At 33.3% G+C, this 21,137-nt stretch overlaps 1 protein-coding gene across 2 annotated transcripts in view; it reads right to left on the reverse strand.

The window, feature by feature from the left end:
• The window catches only part of LOC115449500 (cerebellar degeneration-related protein 2-like), a 94,104-nt gene that overhangs the window by 29,660 nt on the left and 43,307 nt on the right, over nt 1–21,137 (reverse strand). The window lies entirely within an intron of this gene.

The following is a 21,137-nucleotide window of genomic DNA, read 5'->3' on the forward strand; positions in this document are numbered from 1 at the left end:
AAAATGCCGCCTTAATAAACTTATAACATTAATAATAATTGGATTAACTTAAAAGATATTTTTGTTTCACGCGAATAATTCTGTAAATGCGGATAGAAAACAGATTACAAACATTAAGCATATACTTACACAGCTAATATATCCTAATATATTCAGAAGGGGTCGAGCAATGGCGCCGAAATCTGATTCGGCAAATTTTCCCCCTTTATTGCCAATAAAGTCTGTTGCCAACATAAAGAAAAAGCATCTTCGACAAACAATCCCTACCCAAGGAGCATTGCATGAATACTTACTATGATTTTCCGTCACTTGTCAGTGACAATGTGGTATCATAGCAATGGTGACATCATACTTTATACCTGTTGAATTACGAATTATGAATAAGGACCGTAAACCAGTTGAATGGAATGTTTATTTGGCAGTAATGGCAATGAGGTGTGTTTGTATAAAAAATAATTATATAGATACCTATATAAAACACATTAACAATAACCTGCTGGATCCGTAAATACAGGTTATATACATTTTTTTACAAAAAATATCTATATCATTTTGACAACAATATCGATTGATTTACATTTAGAGTAGATATAAACAAAATTATAAACACGACGGCTATGGACTTATGTAGGAATTAGGAAATTAAAATACAACGGATATGTTTTATTTGGTTTAGAGAGGAAAATAATGTACTTAATTAGTACTCTCTTGGCGTTTATTGCCTTACCATAAGATAATAATACATAATGTAATATTTATTATATTTTACTATATTTATTTATTTATTTATTTATAAAGATACACTAAACAGATTACTGACAATAATTATCTAAAATTACATTACAGTGGATCTAATGGCTAGTCAGAATCCAAATAGAAGTGTATACAACTTATTCAAATTAGGTGACACGTACATGTAATTTAGTTACAAAGTAATAATAATAAATATAAAATATGTTGGCTAATGTAAGGCAGACGATATGGGAGTTGTATTTGACTTGGGTGCTGTGGATAAAATGTGTTTTACTGAGCGTCGGAAAGTATAATATTTTGAAGTGTGAATATCAAGTGCGGGATGTTTTATAGATAGTTCATTATACAGGTCTACTAATACGGTCACAATTGACAGAAGACGATCCATATGTCTACAAAGATACAACTCCGATTCGCATATTCTCACAAAGGATTGCAATAGTTACAATATTAATAGAAGAACTTTACTCCAATGGCCCATATTGACCAGCAAATCGTGTTCGAACCACAGGTACTTTTGCAACTCAATCGGAGTGCCTCGCGTCCAATATTTATTGTATTCACGTCCAAGTGTCGTGACCTGCAGATCTTCGGTTAGGGCGTGGCGCGGTCACGTTTGCGAACTGACAAAACGCTGTGCCAGAGTTTACGCTACTTATGAAATGGGTGGGGCATTACTAAACAAGTGAAGTGGTGAATCAATTTGTGAATCGTTATACAAACCATGTTCTGAATTATGGAATTAATATTACTAAATGTCAGTATACTAACAGTTCTTTAAATTGACTATTGATGGACCCATATTCAGTTTTATGTTGAGCTAAGACAGATTTTGTGGACTAGTACTATGAATATTTAATAACAATGAAGTCTAATTTTGGTCTACGGTCAGTCTGACAATAGGCAGTATGTACTAGTCGACAATAGAAATAAATATAATAACTAAGTATACCTAACAAATTGTAAAAAAACATTTCGGTTGCAAAATTGCAATATTAGGCCACGTACCGACATCAGCTAGATAGTTTATAACACAATTTATAAAATTATAAGACAAAATAAAAATAACGTAATGAATTTATTATCTGTATTACATCTTTACCGATTACAGATAACAAAAGCCCAATAGAAATAAATCAATAGCACACTTCCGGCGTACATGCGATAAGAAAACATCGATCGGACAATACTAATACAATGTTACAATTAATCTTACTAAAACTGTACAATTGCCTCCCACGACAATAACAATAACAATGGTTGTATTTTACCAAAGGCGAAAGCCATTGCGTAATTAAAAATTAATGAGCTAACTTAACTTACATCAGACTCCTTTGATCTGACCGTAACAATGCCCCGTTTAGTGGCAACATTAATAAAATAAGCAATTAGTACGAATCTGTACTATAGAGTTCCGGAAACCTATTTACGTATTTGTTTAGAGCGGGAAGAAAGCGAGTTAAACTCGGCAAATGGGGAAAGTTACGATTATGTGGATTATTGATTTAAATATTTTAATCCAAAAATATATTCTAGGCTGCCAATACGTTACAATTAACAAGATAAAAGAGCAATGGAAATGTTAGGTTAGGTATTGAGTAATCTTTAAACTTTACGTATTCAATGCAAATATGTGGAGGAGGCTTAGCAGTGAAGAGTTAAAATAAAAATTAAAATATACAAATATATATTTTTTTATTTATTTATTTTGTAAGTAAAATAAATAGATTTTATATACTTACATAAAAACACTGAGATTTATGGTTATAAGTACTATAATAATGTATACTTTACGATTTCAAGTCACATAGACAATTAAGATAGGTAAGTCAGTTATGTCGCGAATTGCTTTTATCTCATCAAGTGTAAAACAGTTTGATTCAATTTAAATATTTTTTCTTCGTAGAGTATTTAAATAAATGCATGTTTTCGAAAATGGTTTTTTAATATTAATTTATTACGTCTTATTTTTATTTTATTTGGGTGGTTCACAGATGTCTGATAACAATAAACGAAAGAAAAAAGAAACTAAACACATTAAATAAGTTAATTACAAGCCAGCACAGATAGATTTGTTGATTAATAAGTATTGGTATTAATATGATATAGAGAAATTATTAATAAATATAATTATTATGTTTTGTCAGTTCACTTTTACAAACTGAATATGTCTAAAAAGTCGAGCGATCTGCGAAGAGCTTAAGAGCTAAATTTCATTATTATTAAACATCTTTAATTTTTTTTTTAATTTTCCGTACATTATTAATATTCTCTGTACCTTATTATGCCGGTAACGTAACAATAAAATAAATTTATATTCTAATAAGCATTCGCTATAAATATATTGCGCGTATTAAACCCAAAAGTACCTTAATACCTATAGGCAAAAACCAGCATTATACTACAACAAGCCGACTATTTTGCGCCTTATTGCTAATTCAATGGTGCTAACGCCTTCGAGGAACTAAAACTACAATCATTAAAGCATTTAATGCTACAACGGCTTGTAAATTAAGTGCCCACCTTTAATCTCGTTTTATAGGGCCCATTTATTTAGTCAAACCGTACGTACAGATTCAACGTAATATCTTTTATAATGGGATAGTATTAAATTCCGCTTTTGTTAGGCGTTTACGATGTACGGAGAGTAATTCAATTTAGATCAATTGCTGGTTGTACCTTCCTCGCTGTAATCTACTTATTTGATTTTAATTAAACGATATTGAGTAGTAGAGTTAAATAAAAACGAATGGTTTAAATAATGCATAATCTAACGGTAAATTTTATACTTTTCTTTTTTCTTCAATATGACACTACGTTTATTAGTCTGGCAAGGGTCGGCTTATACAAACACACCGGAATTTTGGGTGAGCGCTTTAGGCGCTCGCAACCCTTAAAAATTAAGCAACCATGCTGAGGGCAACCCACTAACGGGTTACGAACCTCGGCTCAGGACGGTCTCTGGGAAAGCATAAGCATCAACGATTATGAATTCTTTTCCTATTTAAAAATTATATATAGCAAAATATTTATTTATACCAAATAACCACTTACTTACTTTGAATAATTACCTTGACTAGGATCTTAGCAGTCGTCTATACAAAATTGATTCATTTCAGACACAAATGAAAATCACTTTATTATTTGTTTCAGAGCGTAGATTTCCCACGGCGATTTCGTTGAAACTGAATGTAGCTAATATGTAAATAAATACTAAATTTCAATCTCGTCGGTTGGAAACAAGGTTTGAACTTTAACCTCTATAGAAAGTAATTGCTTACAATGTTACCACAACGAAGACAAGAACACAGGTCTCATTAAAAAACTTAATGATGCAGTCGATGACGGCATTAAAACCAAATGATGGGTTTTCTGTCGTCAACCTTGATGCATGAAGATATTCACACGATATAATATGTACACGATGTTCCACACATGCCCGTTATCTATACATCTCAATAATAAGTAGGTGTGCAGCAGAAAAAATAATAAGACGCAATTGTATTGTTGTAAGACATTTTACACCTTCATTTTTTAAAATTAACACCTGTTTTATATTACGTTATTAGAATTGGATGGCGTAATTTTTTGTGGCCATTGCTCGATATTTTGAAAATAGAGAGATTGGATTCCATCGTAATTAAATAGTGATGGCTGTTACCGTGAAATACTTTAGTCTGGGGATCTTGACCCAAATTCTTCATGTTGAGTTTTAATTCTTTCTTTACAATACAGGCAACAATTAATTAGATCAGACTTACTGGTTAGGTTAGGTTAGGTTAGTAGAAGGTATAATGAATAATAATTATAATTGTTGAATATATTCAATGTTTCTTTTTTATTTGGAAAATAAAAAGTTTTTAAATAAGTACTTACATAATATAAACTTTTAAATCAAATATATTTTTTTAAATTGCGGAAAACTTAATCATAAATAGATTCTTCCACCTAATTTCAAATTAAGAACTAAAAATCAACTAAATAAATAATTTTACTCACGATTTTAGAATACGGGTTGATGGCGAGCAAAACAATAATTTAATGTCCACGTGATACAACTAGATTTTAATTTAAGAGTTATTAAGAAAAACATACATTATGCACAAACTACAGATACAATGTGTAAATGCTAATATCATCCGGCTCGCGCAAGTTCACAGGAAATAATGCATTCAACATAAAACTTCGGACAGTAAAATTAAACATACAATATCTTAAAGTTACAGCAATTGTAAACGTGAATCTACGTAGACTTTGCTTATCACAAGAGCATGAACTAATAACGCCTAATTGTATGTAGCAAAACAATGTAGTTTCGAAGAGGCCGGCATAACTGGCGAATGGCGAACATAATCAACTAGTCAATAAAGCTATACTGTATCGAGACATTTTACCATATTTGTACCGTCTGCGATAGTCATTCTGAACCTAATTTAAAAACGGTTTTGAGTATAATTTTATACTCATACTAATTTTCGACAAATTAGAGATCAAGGTCAATAGCTGATGTCTCTCGCAGTGGCCGTTCTGAGCTGAGGTTCATAACCCGTTAGAGAGTTGCCCGCAGCATGGTCGCTTAATTTTTCAAGGGTTGCGAGTCCCTATACCGCTCACCCGAAAGTCCGGTGTGTATGTATAAGCCAACCCTTGTCAGGCTTACAAAGGTCCTAATTCCGTCAAGTTAAAAATAAACACATTAAGGTATAAGTTAATGAGATTAGATACAGAAGGCTGAAATATGTAGATTTCTTGCGTTCCCGTCGCGTGCCAATCCGCGTGTGAACGGAAAATACTCGTGTCATGTCAGAGATGTATTAACGTTGTTTGGAGCCGTGAGTGATGTTCATCCAATGTATGCATTAGAAATGAAAGCGAAAGTAGATATGCAAAGCACTCGAGTAAATCATAACAAATATCCGATCATATTCGTAATAGAATTACGAAACTTTGCATGGAAACTATGGTCTACTTCGCCAAGTTTTGTTTCTATAGATATTATAATATTTTTTTGCGAATTTTGTAGATTAAGATAATTGTTTTTGAATGCCATATGATCTTATGATTGGATAAAATAACCTTTAATAACTATTTTAATATAATCGTGACGCCTACAATCGTGGCAACAAATTAATTATGTCACACCATTCTATTAGTTTATTATAGTTCTTTATGATTTATTAAAATGAGATTTGCTTAACACTGAGTACTTAAGTAATAACATTTCTTTATTTTTTCATTGATTTATATTAGACGAGTAAATCTCTACATAAGTTGGCAGCACGCCACGACTAGGCGCAACTTTGCGATACTATGGGTCATGCCGAACACGGTTGTACAAACCAAAAAGTAATAAACAAGTTGCGCATCACATGCTGCGCTGTGTCCTACAATTTGTCTAATGTATAAGAAGTTTTAATGACAAATGAAAGATGTATACAATGCCAACATGGTATTTGTCAAATACGACATCGTATACAATGAAATTGGAAACAAAAGTCAATATACAATCCTACTAAACTCGTATTTACTCTTGTGTGCAAACAAACTATGAACTCAGTAGGTGATTGAACCGAAAACCGGGAACTATTCCAAAAACAGAGAGTTTCGAACTATACTAAATAAAGTAAAAGTTATATTGAAAATGAAAGTCGTTCGGACGGTCTCCGTGTATAAGGATAGTTGAAGAATGCATTAAAATACACTTTTAATTACTTAGACTTTATACGTAATCAGTCATGCATCTATAAATATTAAACAAACAACAAGAAGCAAAAGAAGCTTGAAATGTTTTCACTACTAACACTTTAGTCGTTAATCATAAATAAAATAAGGTCAGTTGTTATAAATTAGCTAAAATTATGTAACGTTTAGATTGATGCGTTTGTGATGACACTTCATTAGTTTTTGTCGAACATCTGTATCAGAGCAGCGTGATGAAATTTGCATTTCGATGATATGTAATATTAATGTTGTGTTTTCGCTGGACAATTATAAATTTGCTATTGAGTTATGGAGATTTTTTTATTAAGTTATAATAAAATTGCTCTAAATCTATAATAATATTATGTACTATAAAACTAAATAGTTTGTATGAACGCGCTAATCTCAAGAACTACTAAACAGTGTTTCGGAAAAACTTCCACGCGGGCGGAGCTGCAGGCAAAAACATGTATAGACATAATGTCAAATGTCAGGAGTGATTTTTCATTTATTTATAATCCTATATTGTTATTGTACATTTCAACATTGCATTTTTAACATGTACTTTAAACACTCTACGTGCTCTACAAGCAATTTATCTCATCAAGTAGAATTCCGTCCAAAAGAAAACGTAGAAAAGATTAATGCTGTTAGGGACATCAAAAGGGATTTAAGTCATTCTCGAGGACCTCTTACTGCCCTCTGGCGATACTCGTAGGAAGGTTAACGAATTAGCGATTTGGCTCCGACCCAAAAATGCCGCGGCCTGTTTTATCTCTTGAAAACAATGCTTGAAAATTACTCACACAGCACGTTCCAAGAAGTGTTCTCTAGGCATTTTCATATTAAACGAAAGTCTAGTAAATCAATTATTACCCGTTTCGCATTTTCACCACTCGGTGACTTCTCAGAATAAACACGGCTAAATTAGCTTCGGTTGGTTTAGTATGTTTTAGCAAGTAACCATGTTAAATCTAAACAATTTCCTTGAAAGTTGTATTCGAGCCACCATATTTAACGATTAGTGTTGAATTCATTATGCGCTGTTTAAAATACAGTCGTTATGGGACTGTAAGCTGAAAGTGGACTTCGTTGGAATATACATAATATCTGTAAGTATAAATAGACAAACGGGTTGAGGCATCATGGCTCTCATGGTTTAAACATATTGAGAAAATGATGCCTACGTTAGATAAATTAATATTATTTTGTATTAAATTAATATTATAATTAAACATCTCTTCAAAATATTAGTTATACTTATAGAACTATGTGAATTCATAATTTGTTGCGTGATTTGTGTTTTTTGCTATTCTTAACAAAATTGTTTTTTTTTTATTTTCTATTCGGTAAAATCGATACTGGACCTTCTTGTAAGAGCATTGAAATCAAAGAAAATGAAACCTCATCACGATTTTTGCGTCGTCTGAACCTTTAAATTAAGATCGTAACTGATTTACTTGCTACCAATAATAATGTTTCTAGAAGCATCATTGGCGCTAGAGATGTTAATGTTTGTTATAATCTTACTTAATTGATTGGGAAATGTCCAGTATTAAAGGTATAATAAATTTTACGGCCAATTACTTTCATATTGCGTTACAATGTTATCTGAATTAGCATAGATAAATTATCCGCCTTACGAACATATAGAGGTAAAATAAATAAGATAATACTAAAGACGACAACTTTAGCCCATGGGCTATGATTGAATGGTTTTGTCATGTTATCTTAACCTACATCTAAATGAGAACAACGGTTTTTTTAAATGGGCGGCATCGTAACTTGCTAACAATATGTGCCTTGAGGACAATTGATTATACGCTCCTACGTAACATAATCGATTTTTCGTGAGTGTCGTGAATCGAGATAAAATATTTGGTTAAGCCATAAAATATTATTGTCAATATAAGAAGAAGCAGAGGTCATAATATATTTTGTTATGAAAAGCTGTTGCATAACAATCGGACAGCATAAAGTCGGTTCTTGGGAACGATATTATGTAATAATAACTATTGCTGTTCAGGACTTATGCCGTGGGAATAAATACCTTAAGATAACGCTTATAAAGCTTTAATACATATATTTAAAATACCAGAGCCCTACACAACCTTTGACAAATTATTGAAGCCGAGACCAATACTGTCTTAAAATGACTTCGTTGTTATTTTATATTTGTCACTAGCTCTCAATGGCCGCATAAAAAACGATTGCGAATTAAATGACGATTTCGCAGACATTAATATTTAAGTGCCGCGTAAATCGATATTCGGCCAGATTCGCAATAATCGATTACGTACGTGAAGTGTGTCACGTCACTTGTCGCGAAGTGGCGAACATTGGCGCCCTGTGTGACATAACGGCCACGCCGCGACTCATAAAAGTGACCGTCACATAAAAGGAAACGTAATAGAGCCGAGGTATGTGAATGAACTCGACAATTTCATATTCGTAGTTATTCACTTACTGTTAAAAAATAAAAAATTAATTGAACTAAATTCGACTACAAAAATCATAGTAAAATTTGAAATAAGAACATATTCCGCTGCCGATTTAAAATTCGGTTGTAACATGGTGTTCAAAGCGTGGCATGATGGGCGATGCTCTGATTTAAGCACTAATTGTTGTTTAAAATATATAAAACCCTACAAGCAATACCTACTTCCTTTGTTTGGTAACTAAGAAAGTTTTTACTATCACATGCAGGGTAGTAACTTTGCGGAGCTTGCATGGAAACAAGGAACTGTCCCCGTGGGGTTCCCAGTTCGTCTCCTTATTTGAGGAATTAGTATGAAATTTTCGATTGGAACAACGTGACACAACCGACATTGTAACCGATATAGTAAATGGTTTCTACCCTGTCATAAGACGGAATATAAACTACATTATATTGTCATCTAGACGCGTATAAGCCTACCTCGCTAGGGATAAAATCGTGAACACAAACATAAAGTTAAATTCTCCAATACTGTAGCAAACTATGCTCCACGTCTCACTTGTAATATCTGTAGTGTGTAGAAATTGCATTAATAATGTGCAGTTTTAGTTTTGTTTTTTTCACTGAAGCGAATGAGCATTCGTACCCACTTTCTTTCACAGAAAGATGTTAAAGTAAATTGGTGAAATTACCCAATTACCTACTTGTGTGCGGGCAGTGTGCAGGACCGCATTAAGGTTTGTACAAATCCTGAGGCAAGAAATTTTTGGGGCCCTGCCCCTTATCTTCAAGGAGAACGTATTCTCACGTCATTCACAGAAACTGAACTATAAAGAACTAAAACTCGTTCTTTTACATCGAAAACTAACTAAAAGACATACAAATGAAAAAGGGGGGCCACGTACATTTTAATTTTGAGTAAATCCAGCCCTGTAGTATCAAGAGTATTGTTTCCCGTACGTTTTGGAGGCGACAGGCCGCAGTTTTTGCGACATACGCATCGCTTGCACAATTAACCCGGTTTCATTTGCCATATTAAATTTCAATTATGATCTTGCGGAAGCCACACGCGACGATTTGTAACTATAATGATAGATTACTGTTGTTATGTGCTTCGTTGTTTATTCTGGCTTGTTTGAGAATTTACGTGATAAGTTGGTAACATGCAATGCTATTTGCTCATCAACATCTAAACCATTCTATTGAGCATGGTTTGCAATGCACGAGCCAGAGCTCTGTGTTACGTAATACAAAGTGCTACTGCATTCTTATAGTTATCATGATACGTTCATAGGCGTTAAGTTCCATAATGCTATGGCTTAAATAAAAAAATAAAACAATTTTAATTTAATTTACTCCACATTACGCTTACTTTCGAATGTGAAAGCCCTATCTAATAAACAAAATATTCACAAACTTTATCATCATTAAACAACAGCTTTGAAAAAAATTAACCGCTGAAAAACTAAACTGCCATTTCTAAAGCGATGCAAAAACACTAAAATATAATTACCTCCATTCATTCTAGTGCTGTGGTATTCATCATAAATTCATCAGGTAATTAGAGTCCGGTCTGTTTTGCCCATACTTCACTCTCACTTGGCCTCCATGTTAACTTACTCGTATGTGATTTTAATGGCCTTTTATAACAATTATTCTCGTTTCTATAACGATGAAGTGTTACCACGGAGTTTAAACGATTCATAATGGATATGGAAATATGAATTAATTCTTATTCTAATCCAGTAGAGAAAGAAAGATTTGATTGATTGTGTTAATGTGAAAAATAAAAAAGAATTCAAATGAATAACAGCTTTATTACCCAAGACAAGATTACGCAGTATGAATTAACTTTTATTTTTAAATAGTAATCGAATAGTTCGCAAATTTTAGTTCAAATAACTACAACGTAAATTAGAACGTATACTTTGGAGTACGAATTTAAAATGGAGTATAAAATGTGGATCAAAATAGCGATCGCAATACCAAATGCTTAGTCATAAAATCCTTTAAATACTATAAATACTCAACAATTATAATTCTCTCAAACAAGTTTCGTAATACATTCCTTGCAGAATAAATCACGTATCAAAACTCGCACCGACAAAAAACCTTCTCATAACAGCTAACATGCCTTATAGGGATCGGGGAGTTTTGCGTAACCAACGAGTAGGAAGGGAATTTGCGACCACACGTATAAGATACCAGGTTTTAATTGATTGCAACCACACATGCAGTTTATGAAAACTAATATACCTTTCTAGTACTAATTGCTTTTACGCAATATACAATTGCAATGAGAAGACTTTTGTTTAATTGAAATTGCTGTAGATCTACTCACTCCCAAATAGGAGGTGATCAATTTTGATGTGTTTTTTATTTGCTATTCATCACTGTTATGTGAGACTGACGTCAGTCGGCTTGTTTATGTCTATTGAATATTCACAAAGTGAATTAACAATTTTAATGTAAGACTTTCTACTGTCACTGGTGGATGTCGATAAACAGGATGCCATCAGAAGTTACAAGAAGTACTGAGTTATGAGTGGTTTGGGATGGTTTTTATAAAGTGTTAAATGAAAGAGGCCTACAATATTTTTATGAGATACTAGGCTTTACGCTCGAATTTAGACGCATGAAAGTTCTTCCCGCATCTAGAGGTAGAGACCCATTGGATATGTTACGGAACAAAATGTATGCATGTTTATCGTTGATCAGTTAAACCATCAGTTTGGTTTCTGGATTTACTTCTTATTAACAGCCTTACATGTACACAAACTAATAATTTTAGTAATATGTCAGATTTTGTTACATCTTTCCCTCTTATGATTCGATAATAATTCGTAGCCAATTGATAATTACGTAACGGCATTTGAGAATCACAATATGATTATAATAGCTATACGTCGGAAGTACATATTCTCAGCATTACCTTCAGTAACCCAAATGTATTCCGTTTAAATTGTATTAGCGGATGTTAGGTCTCCCTTTATGTGTTTGTTTTTATTATTGGATTTATTCAAACCTTATTTAACGTATATTATTTAGCTAATTCATAATCGCCTGATTAAAATTGATTATAATGAATTCACACCTAAATTTTCGAAGGTAATAGTTGACCGCCAATTGAATTAAATGTGAAGATGGCAGAAGTTTCAAGGAAAAAAAACAAAACAATCTTCATCCGAACTGGTAAGGTCCTGACCTTAACGACTACAAAACCTAAATACGCTGCCACAAAACCCAACAGCCAAATGAACGACAATTTCAACAAATAGATATTGTAGGTAATAAATCTTGGATAGTTATGACAAATAATGGCAATTCTCAGTTGAATTTATCAACGCGGAAGAGGTGTAGGGTCTGATAGAGTCGTCTACGTGATCGACTATACTGAGGTGAAGGTGTTCCTAACTAACCAATGAGTATAGTGATACCAGATTGGCGATTTTCTTCTCAAATTGGGGGGATTTAAATACCATAAGGGCAAAATTAGGAGATAAAATATTTTGAGTCTTGGTGGGTCGATTGAGTTAATTTTGCTTCAAATCATATGGACAGGAATGATCGAGAATTTCTTTACTTAGTTTGAAGGTATTTTAAAGTAAATATCAGGCAACATTCAATGAGTAGGAAATTGAATCACGCGGTATCGCTGAGCAACCGAGCGCTGTCGGCAATGAATCACTCGATAGCTCCTAGCGACATGAACTTTGATAACTATCCGATTGCATTTATAAGCTAAATATACAATTGTTTAAATACATAATAATAATTGACACATAAATATGCTTTTATGTTGATTTCATTAGATTTTGTCGCATTTTCATGCACCAACATTTGATTACGGACTACAAGGTAATTACTGGTTTTAATGATAGAGCCAAAGTGATTACAAAGTGATACGCATAAATTCACTAAAGCTTTATTTACAATTTACGATACATATTGTTCCAATAATTGGATCAGGTAAATTGAAATTAAGCCTAATATATTCTCTTATTAAATAAAACTAACATCACCACCAGTATTAAAGTTTTAAATGAACGCCTCAGTTAACAAGCGTCCTAACCATCTACCAGCCGGTGCGAAGCCTGTCTTCCCGTCAATTTAATGAAGTTAAACATCCAATGAACAAGGTGCCTAAGTCTAAGGGCTCACGCTCGATCTGCATGCGCTTTCCACGTTCCGTTCTGCGGATAGCCGTTTCCTCGTAACAGACATAACAAGATAAATCGGTTTATATTTGAAAGGTAAGCAATTTGTATAGTTGGCTTTGCGAGAAAGCGAAGCCATTTATTTGACGATCGTTTATGTGGGTGGGCATTAATCTGAATGTATGACTTACAACTGTTACATCCAAATTTGGATTGATAGATAAATTTGTTAGTAGGCATTATTGAGACTATTAATATAGCAGTTTTGTAATAGGCGGCTTAAACTTTAATATCCGTTCATAAAAGTAGGATGAGAACGCATTTCTCAATCTAGTTTCTGAATGTCGATTATGTAAGAAATAAGTCGATATTTGATGAATGTATGTTCCGTTATCTATTTATTTTATTTTATTGGCAAATGGCCTGAGATCTGATTTCAATGAGCGTAAATGTATATTGAAGTTATTGTTCAATAAATCTTCATTCTATAAATATATCTTAAAGTATTTTATGTGCCGCATTAACAAACATTAATCTTATTAAAACAAAACGCCTCTAATCAATCTTATTAGTGGCAACACCAGCACGTCCAGTGTGAACATTTAAAGTCGTTTCTCCAGTGATTTAATTCCATGTCTCAACTTTCCCTATTCCACAATCAAAGCGTGGAGATAGTTAGAGGCTCTCGACAGGCCAAGGATCGTCACGAACCGGGGCCTCACCATCAAAACTTAAAACCTTTCTTTAGACTCAGCCACAGCGGAATTACAACTATAGACTCTATTACGGGTTGATACGGTCCATGATTTATGTAGCACTTGCCGAATCGTATTTAAATGGTTTAGGAGATTATGGTGCGGCCCCAGCTCTCGGTGAAGACGTCTGGATTGGAATGGTAATCAATTGGTCACACTCGGAACGATTGGAGGCGCGGCGCCTTTGATCTAAAGCTGTGTTGGTATATTTTGAAATATAACGAGGACGCGATAATTTCTTGAATCACTAATGCATTTAGTTTTATAAAAATATTTAAACGAAACGACAATTTATAACTTAGATGTAGGTCTTGGTGTAGATTCTGGCCATCGATAAATTCACTTTTGCGCAAACGCAGTTATTTAATCAAATGTTTCCGAAAATATATGAACGCACAACATCAGACGGTGCACACAATTTCTGTTCTTAATGTCTCAACACCGGAGACGGATGGAAGTAAAGACAATAAAATTTACCTTATTGCAATAATTGATAATGTTTGTTCAAATGGAATTTTAAGATAATTGTGGTGCATATCTTGTCCTGAGACGTGGGAAACTTTCTCGTGGTTTAATATTGAAAGTCGAGCAATAAACGACACTGGCTTTACACGAATAGCTCTGATTAACGAGCTTGATAGGCCACACTACACTATTCTGTCTAATTAACAGTTATACGACATACCTGGGCTTTCGGCCCGACACCATGAAGATAAACGCCAGGTCTTTAAGACCCAGTTAGTATGATTACCGCGTAGTAGAAGCAAAAGTCCGTTTTTATGGACGCCCGTAGTATATAATGCATATTATGGGAGGGTCAAGCGGTCATATCTGATTGAAGTGATTGTTGATTTCCTAGTATTTTAAAGACATCATAAAACTCAAAAACCATGATTTACTGCCTCTAAAATTAAATACAAATATTGTTCAAAACTTTACACAGAGACAGCTTCGTTACTTCATAAAACGTGTAACGTTCTTCGTAAAAGTGTTTTACACATTAGCAATATTATTTTTTACTTTCTTAACACTTACATGGTAATTCTCTTAACAACAACGCGTCCTATTAAATTGTTAAATGTAAAAAGGTTTAAACATAATCCATACGAGGTCAAACAAGACTTTCCCTGGCCAATATCTTCAAAATGCCAAGACACAGAAACCGACTACCTAAGCGGAATGTTAAGTTTACCTGTTATTTGTGTGTAACACTTCGGCTTTACTTTAATACGATGTCCAATCGCTATGTTCGAATGAAAAGCGGCTTTAAGTGTATCTGATATAATTCAGAAATTTCACATTTTCCTCTTCAAATACTTCTTGGATTTGTGTACGAAGCATTTGATATATAACTCAGATTTTTTATTGCAATTTGGCTACAAGTTTCTGGATCCATCTTTGAAATAAATCTTATATAACCGACCATTTGAAATTCAGTAAATGTCACATGAATACTGGAAAATAACAAGAGTCCGTAGTTACGATTCAAGTGTCAACGCAGTCCCTACAAATTCCGCACATAATTTCATCGGCTGTTGCCATAACAGTACTTCCAATTCGTTCATCCTCTCGCTTACGATCTTCCTTAAAAGCGTATCATTTTTATATAAATTATAAAAAATCTTTTATAGCACACTTATTATGAAACATGAATTATAAAAACGGAAATAAAATGTTAATTCGAGCTAGTCAAACCTAACAATTACGATCCATAAAACTAATAAGTGAATAATTTAGATAAATGCATGTTTATTTTTTGTTGAATTTCACGATGTTTTGATGCGGCAAGTTAAACTTTTCCCGCGACTTTTTCTGTGACCTAAACAAACATAAACGATAATAAAATATTAATCATCATGTCGTGATCTTAATTTGTTTAGGCTCGATGCAAGTTCATTTCCATACTTCCATCAGCTGCCATCTCACTAGTGATTCATACTATTTTTTCATATTTTTCTTCACTAACTCCATTCGTATTTGTTTGGCCTTCTTCCTTTATATCATAATACTTATTTATTGTTTTTTAATATTACCGTAATATATTTCTTTAATATAAAGCAATATAAGAATATTTTGAACCCTTTAAAGCCCATTATACCACATTAAAACTGTTTTATTTTATAACCGTTCCCTGGCATTGCGCTGGAATGACGCGGCAAAATATAGAAGCAGAATTTAAAATTGGAGAATGAGCAACGGTCAAAAAATATGAAAATTATATCGTAATTTATAAATTGGTTTTTGTCTGCTAGGTAACAAACAAGCAGACGGACAGAAAAACTCAAAATGTTTCAAATAATTCTCATTGTAAGTAATTTTAGTGCGCAAACTTTTGATCTCCATTTTTATTGTGGTATTGATTGCGATTACGATATGTAACGGTTTGGTAATACTTAATTGCCATTGTATGTTAAATAAAATTTGTTATTGCTAATTTCATAAGCATGTAGAAGTGAATGTCCGGCTTTGATCGATTAAGTATACCAATTAATCATAAAATTATGCGAAATTATTTCCTATAACCTCGATTACCGTTGTCGAATTTGTATTTTTATATATTTAGGTCGACTATTAATCGGTATTTTTTTTTAACTCTTTTTGAAATTATAATAAAATAACTTTAAATTACATCACTATTGAACGAGATAAATCATGACCCGCTGCGTTCAAACACCTGTCCGAACTTTCCTCGTACTAGTAATGTGTTAATAACACTGGGATCAACATCGTGAACTATGAGTCACCAATGGAGTCAGACAAACAGAACAGACAAGAAATCAGAATGACCTGTCCTAGAAGACGTAATCACAACTCCTCAGACGTCTGTCAATTGATTTATGCTAATAACTGTCTGGGATTGATTGATTTATTATTAAAACCGTATATTATAAAAATAAGATCCTAAATTCGGTATTTAGGTTCGCGAAATATTGAAATTTCTGGCAAATTATTAGTTTCTGTTCAAATAAATTTCAAATTTTAATCGGCTTTTCATTTAAAACGTTTAACCTATATCAACATGCAGATTAAAGAGAAAAATCTTTTTACGAGTTAAATGCTCTATATCTATTTTATAGTACAAATTAAACACATTTATCTTAATCATTTCTACAGTTTATTGCGAATGTTAGACATTGAAATAAATTGGTTTTTAGATTTTAACGCGGAATTTTGGTCTGCCTCGCTAGAATAAAGGCTACTAATCGTAGGGAGAAATATAAAGTACAAAAACCGTGATGAAACCCGAAAACAACTTTTATTTAATTTATTTCTGGTTATAATTCTACGCGATTTACTTAATATTTCTTGAACATTGTACACCTACCTGATTTTTAATTTATTACACTGCAAAAAATAAAAGTAAATGAAGTGAAAGCAAAGCAAATACATGAAGAAAGCCTTTCTGTTCATTCGACACCATATCCCTTGTTTACGGCAGTATGTACCATTCAATTATTTTCGCTGTCAGTATGGGATGTAATTTTACTTGATTCGACCTGACGTAGCCTGGTTTCGTTCATTTTTGACAACCAAAGAGAATTGAGGTCGCGAGTTCAATTTCTGTAGCGGGAAAATGTTTGTTTTTTGCAAATAATTTTGGTTTTCGGTAGTAATTCTTGCGAATATTTATATTTTAATTCAGGTATGTCGAATGTATGTCACGCATATGAATGAAATCATCAAGGTAGATTAATGTCGCGTGCGATTGACCTTATGCTATACGTGTTATCTTACTATCTACTCTGAAAATAGACTAATAATATTAGATGCTATCAAAATCTCTATTATATTGGTTTTCAAAGTGGGATGCAGCGTCCCCTAAGGAAGGCGTACAACGTGTAGAGTGGACCGTTATCTTTCTATCACTTGGCAACAGTACTTTTTTCTGGATAAAGGTATACAGAAGGACTGTACTCTTGACAACGAATATGCAAAAAAATGTAATCATCAGTTGGAATAGTAAAGGCGTAACAAATAGACAAACTCATTTTCATAACATTAGTTAGGATGCTTGAGGAGCTCTTTGGCTTCCTCTTTATTCCATTGAAGAGAAGAGGGCGCGGGCGTTTCAATTTAAGCCATCAGGGTGGTGTGGTAAAAAATACTTTAGGAACTCCTAGTCTTTTAGTTTATTAAATTCACAACGAAGAAAATATTAAGGTTGGATTTAGTTTAGAAGTGTGAGTATATTTTAACTTATTAGGTATTGTTATCACTAAAATTATTTTATTTAAATTTGATTCCTAAGTGTTGACTTATATTTACTACATAGCTTTGAACGACTAATTAATTAAATTGATTCAAGTTCATGAACTATTGATCTCGATTGTGGTTGATATATCAATTGTTGTTTTTCAAAAGCGGTTCAGTCAGTTCGTTAACGTAATTGCTATTTGACTCTACGTTCCACTTATCTACTTTTATATCTTCTCTGTAATAATATTTATTTATTTTAAATTTCTCATGCATGTCAAAAGATTTTTGATGGAGTGAAATGTCTGGCACAGTTTGACGATAATTATGCTATTTCTTCGAATTTTCATGATAACAATAAGGGTGGTATTAAGGCGCTTTCCCCAGCAAAACGTAATTAAGAAGCGTTTATTCGAAATTTATAGTACGAATAAAAACATTAACCATCATAGTATTCCACAATATGTTATCTTCACTTTGATTGTTTAAATTTTGTTATAGTGTGGATATTGTTACGTTAATTTCATGATAAAAATGCCAATAAAATTGTTGATTTCGTGCATCATTCATCATTTAAAATTTTCAAAAAGATCTAAAATTAATTATTCAAGACATTATTCGTAAATGTTTGCATATTCCCATATTCTTTGCATATGGAACGTATTACTCTAAGTCGTTTCTTCGTGGACACCTTTAGTCATAAACCATGAACGATATAGTAAGAAATCTCATTTTCGTATCAGTGGAAATATTTGGAATATTTTCAGTATTAGATACGTATAAGTTATTTGAAATACAATGTTTTAACATGAATGAAACTTTGTAGGCGTGACGCGAAACACGAAAGCATTTATTATTTTGTTAATTAAATTATGTAATTGAAGTTTCGTACAATGAGCTATAGCTCTTTGGGAACAATAGACGCGTTATATGTAAGAAATGTATTACGTTATTCATTTGTTTAAAATAGTGATACGCAGAAATAAGCATGGGTACAACTTACAAGGCGTTTTTATATTACCTAAGTAGTATTGCATGTCGTAATGTTACTAATTATTACTTCTCTAACCAAGGAACTACTACTAAAAAGACAAAAGTATCTCAGCTTATACAACGTTAAACTAAATAGTTTGAAGTTTTACGCAAAAGATGCCCAGGGCCGTCTCGCATGCGCCGAAGAAGGCCACCGCGGGTTTTGGGGTTGACTACTGAAAACAAATTCTCCTATCTCCGACGCTCCCACTCTTTACCGACATTTCTAAGGGACATTTTTCTTATTTTCTTTTCATTCTAGGAAGAACCTTGTTAAACCAGCGCCATTTTACCATAATATTTTCTTTTCAAAAGGTTAAGAGTGTGTATAAAGCAGGAAATATGACGCATAACATTTCATACAGAAGGATATGGATGCAATTTTAAAGAAAAAATCGACCGCAGTATGTTACCACGCGGTGCTTGTAGCTCTGAATTTTGAATGGTGCTGTGTTTGTTTATGAGCACTTGTGCCGTGTAGTACATTGTACAATTTAGACTTGTATGACTTGTAATTATAACTTACTAGCGACCCGCCCCGGCTTCGCACGAGTGCAATGCTGATATATAAATACACTACAGAAAAACTGTGAACGTTGTATATAAAAACTTAGCGGCCCGCTCTGGCTTCGCAGGGGTAAAAGGTTACAAAATAACAGTATTTCTCCACTATTTAATGGATGTTATTATACATATAAACCTTCCTCTTGAATCACTCTATCTATTAAAAAAAAACGCATCAAAATCCGTTGCGTAGTTTTAAAGATTTAAGCATACAAAGGGACATAGGGACAGAGAAAGTGACTTTGTTTTATACTATGTAGTGATATAATAAGTTACGATTTAGACATCACGAAAGACCACAGCGAAATATCAAATATATTACACCTCGTCATCGCTTCTATTTTGTTTTCAATAACAGTTATATCATTAACAGGTATTTTATCACGTTTCATTTATTGCGGCGTGAATGCAGCGGTCGATCGAAGCTTATTGCACTTCATTAATTAATATTTATCTATGAGTTCTTATACTTGACCGCAACTTCAGGTAACGTTTATCGGTTTTGCTCTATTCATAGACTTATCTATTTGGTTCTCTAACACAGGATATTAGTGGCGAAGGGTGTAATTTTCCGAAACAGAACACAACACAAAATATACTTTTGTACTAATATGCATGAATGCAGTATGCAAATTATTGTAATGATGGTTCCATTTTACATGATTAACAAAGGGAATCCGGTAGGAATCAGGTTGTACCTATGAACCCTTGATAAAGCCTAATTTCTATGTATTATGCTATGTATGCATTATAATTTTTTATTCGCTAACATAAAATTACTGACAAATGAAACGTGGAAAGAGTAAATGACTTCCTGAACGTGAAGGTTCTGCTCTGTTAAGTGATATCACATACCTGAAACAACATAAAAATATTATAAGATTTTATAACAAATGAAGGAACTTGAAAATGTAAGTAGGTAATAAATTAAACAATGTTTATTTAAATTTTTGCAATTGTATTTTTGTTTATCTAGGAGATAGATATTTTAGGATACCTAGCTAGGATAGATATTTTAGCAAGATCCGACCGTCAACAGCCAAATAAAAAAACAAATGTAAAATGTAGATAGATATTGTAGCTTTGACATTTCGGCCGACCAACACCTCAATCCGCCCCGTGACCATGAAGGTTGTAAAGTCTTCGAAACGTCGGGAGAAAATTATATAACAAAAAAAAAAACCGCGATAAAATCCGAAAAATAATTTAATTTCGATTAACAATATCGATTATATTCATATTCATGTGCTCTACTTCTACATAGGTTAAGCTTCACAGATAAAATTATATTAACTCTCTAAATAACACGTGTAGCACGCCCAAGGACATTCGGCGCGAAGCCGAGTCGAATGTACTTGTAGCGCGTCGCCGTAAATGCCCGAACGGTCCCGACACCTCCCGAACCCTCGCTCGGCAGTCCCCGCGACCCGCGCCGCACGCGCCGCGATCGCCCGAGCCGCGACTCGCTCCGTCGCCGCGGCTCGTCAGTCGGCCCGCAGCTACGCAACGCGTGAATCGATGTTCCGTCCGTTGTATTGTGCATTG

This window comes from Manduca sexta, chromosome 17 (genome assembly GCF_014839805.1).
Source record: "Manduca sexta isolate Smith_Timp_Sample1 chromosome 17, JHU_Msex_v1.0, whole genome shotgun sequence".
NCBI lineage: Eukaryota > Metazoa > Arthropoda > Insecta > Lepidoptera > Sphingidae > Manduca > Manduca sexta.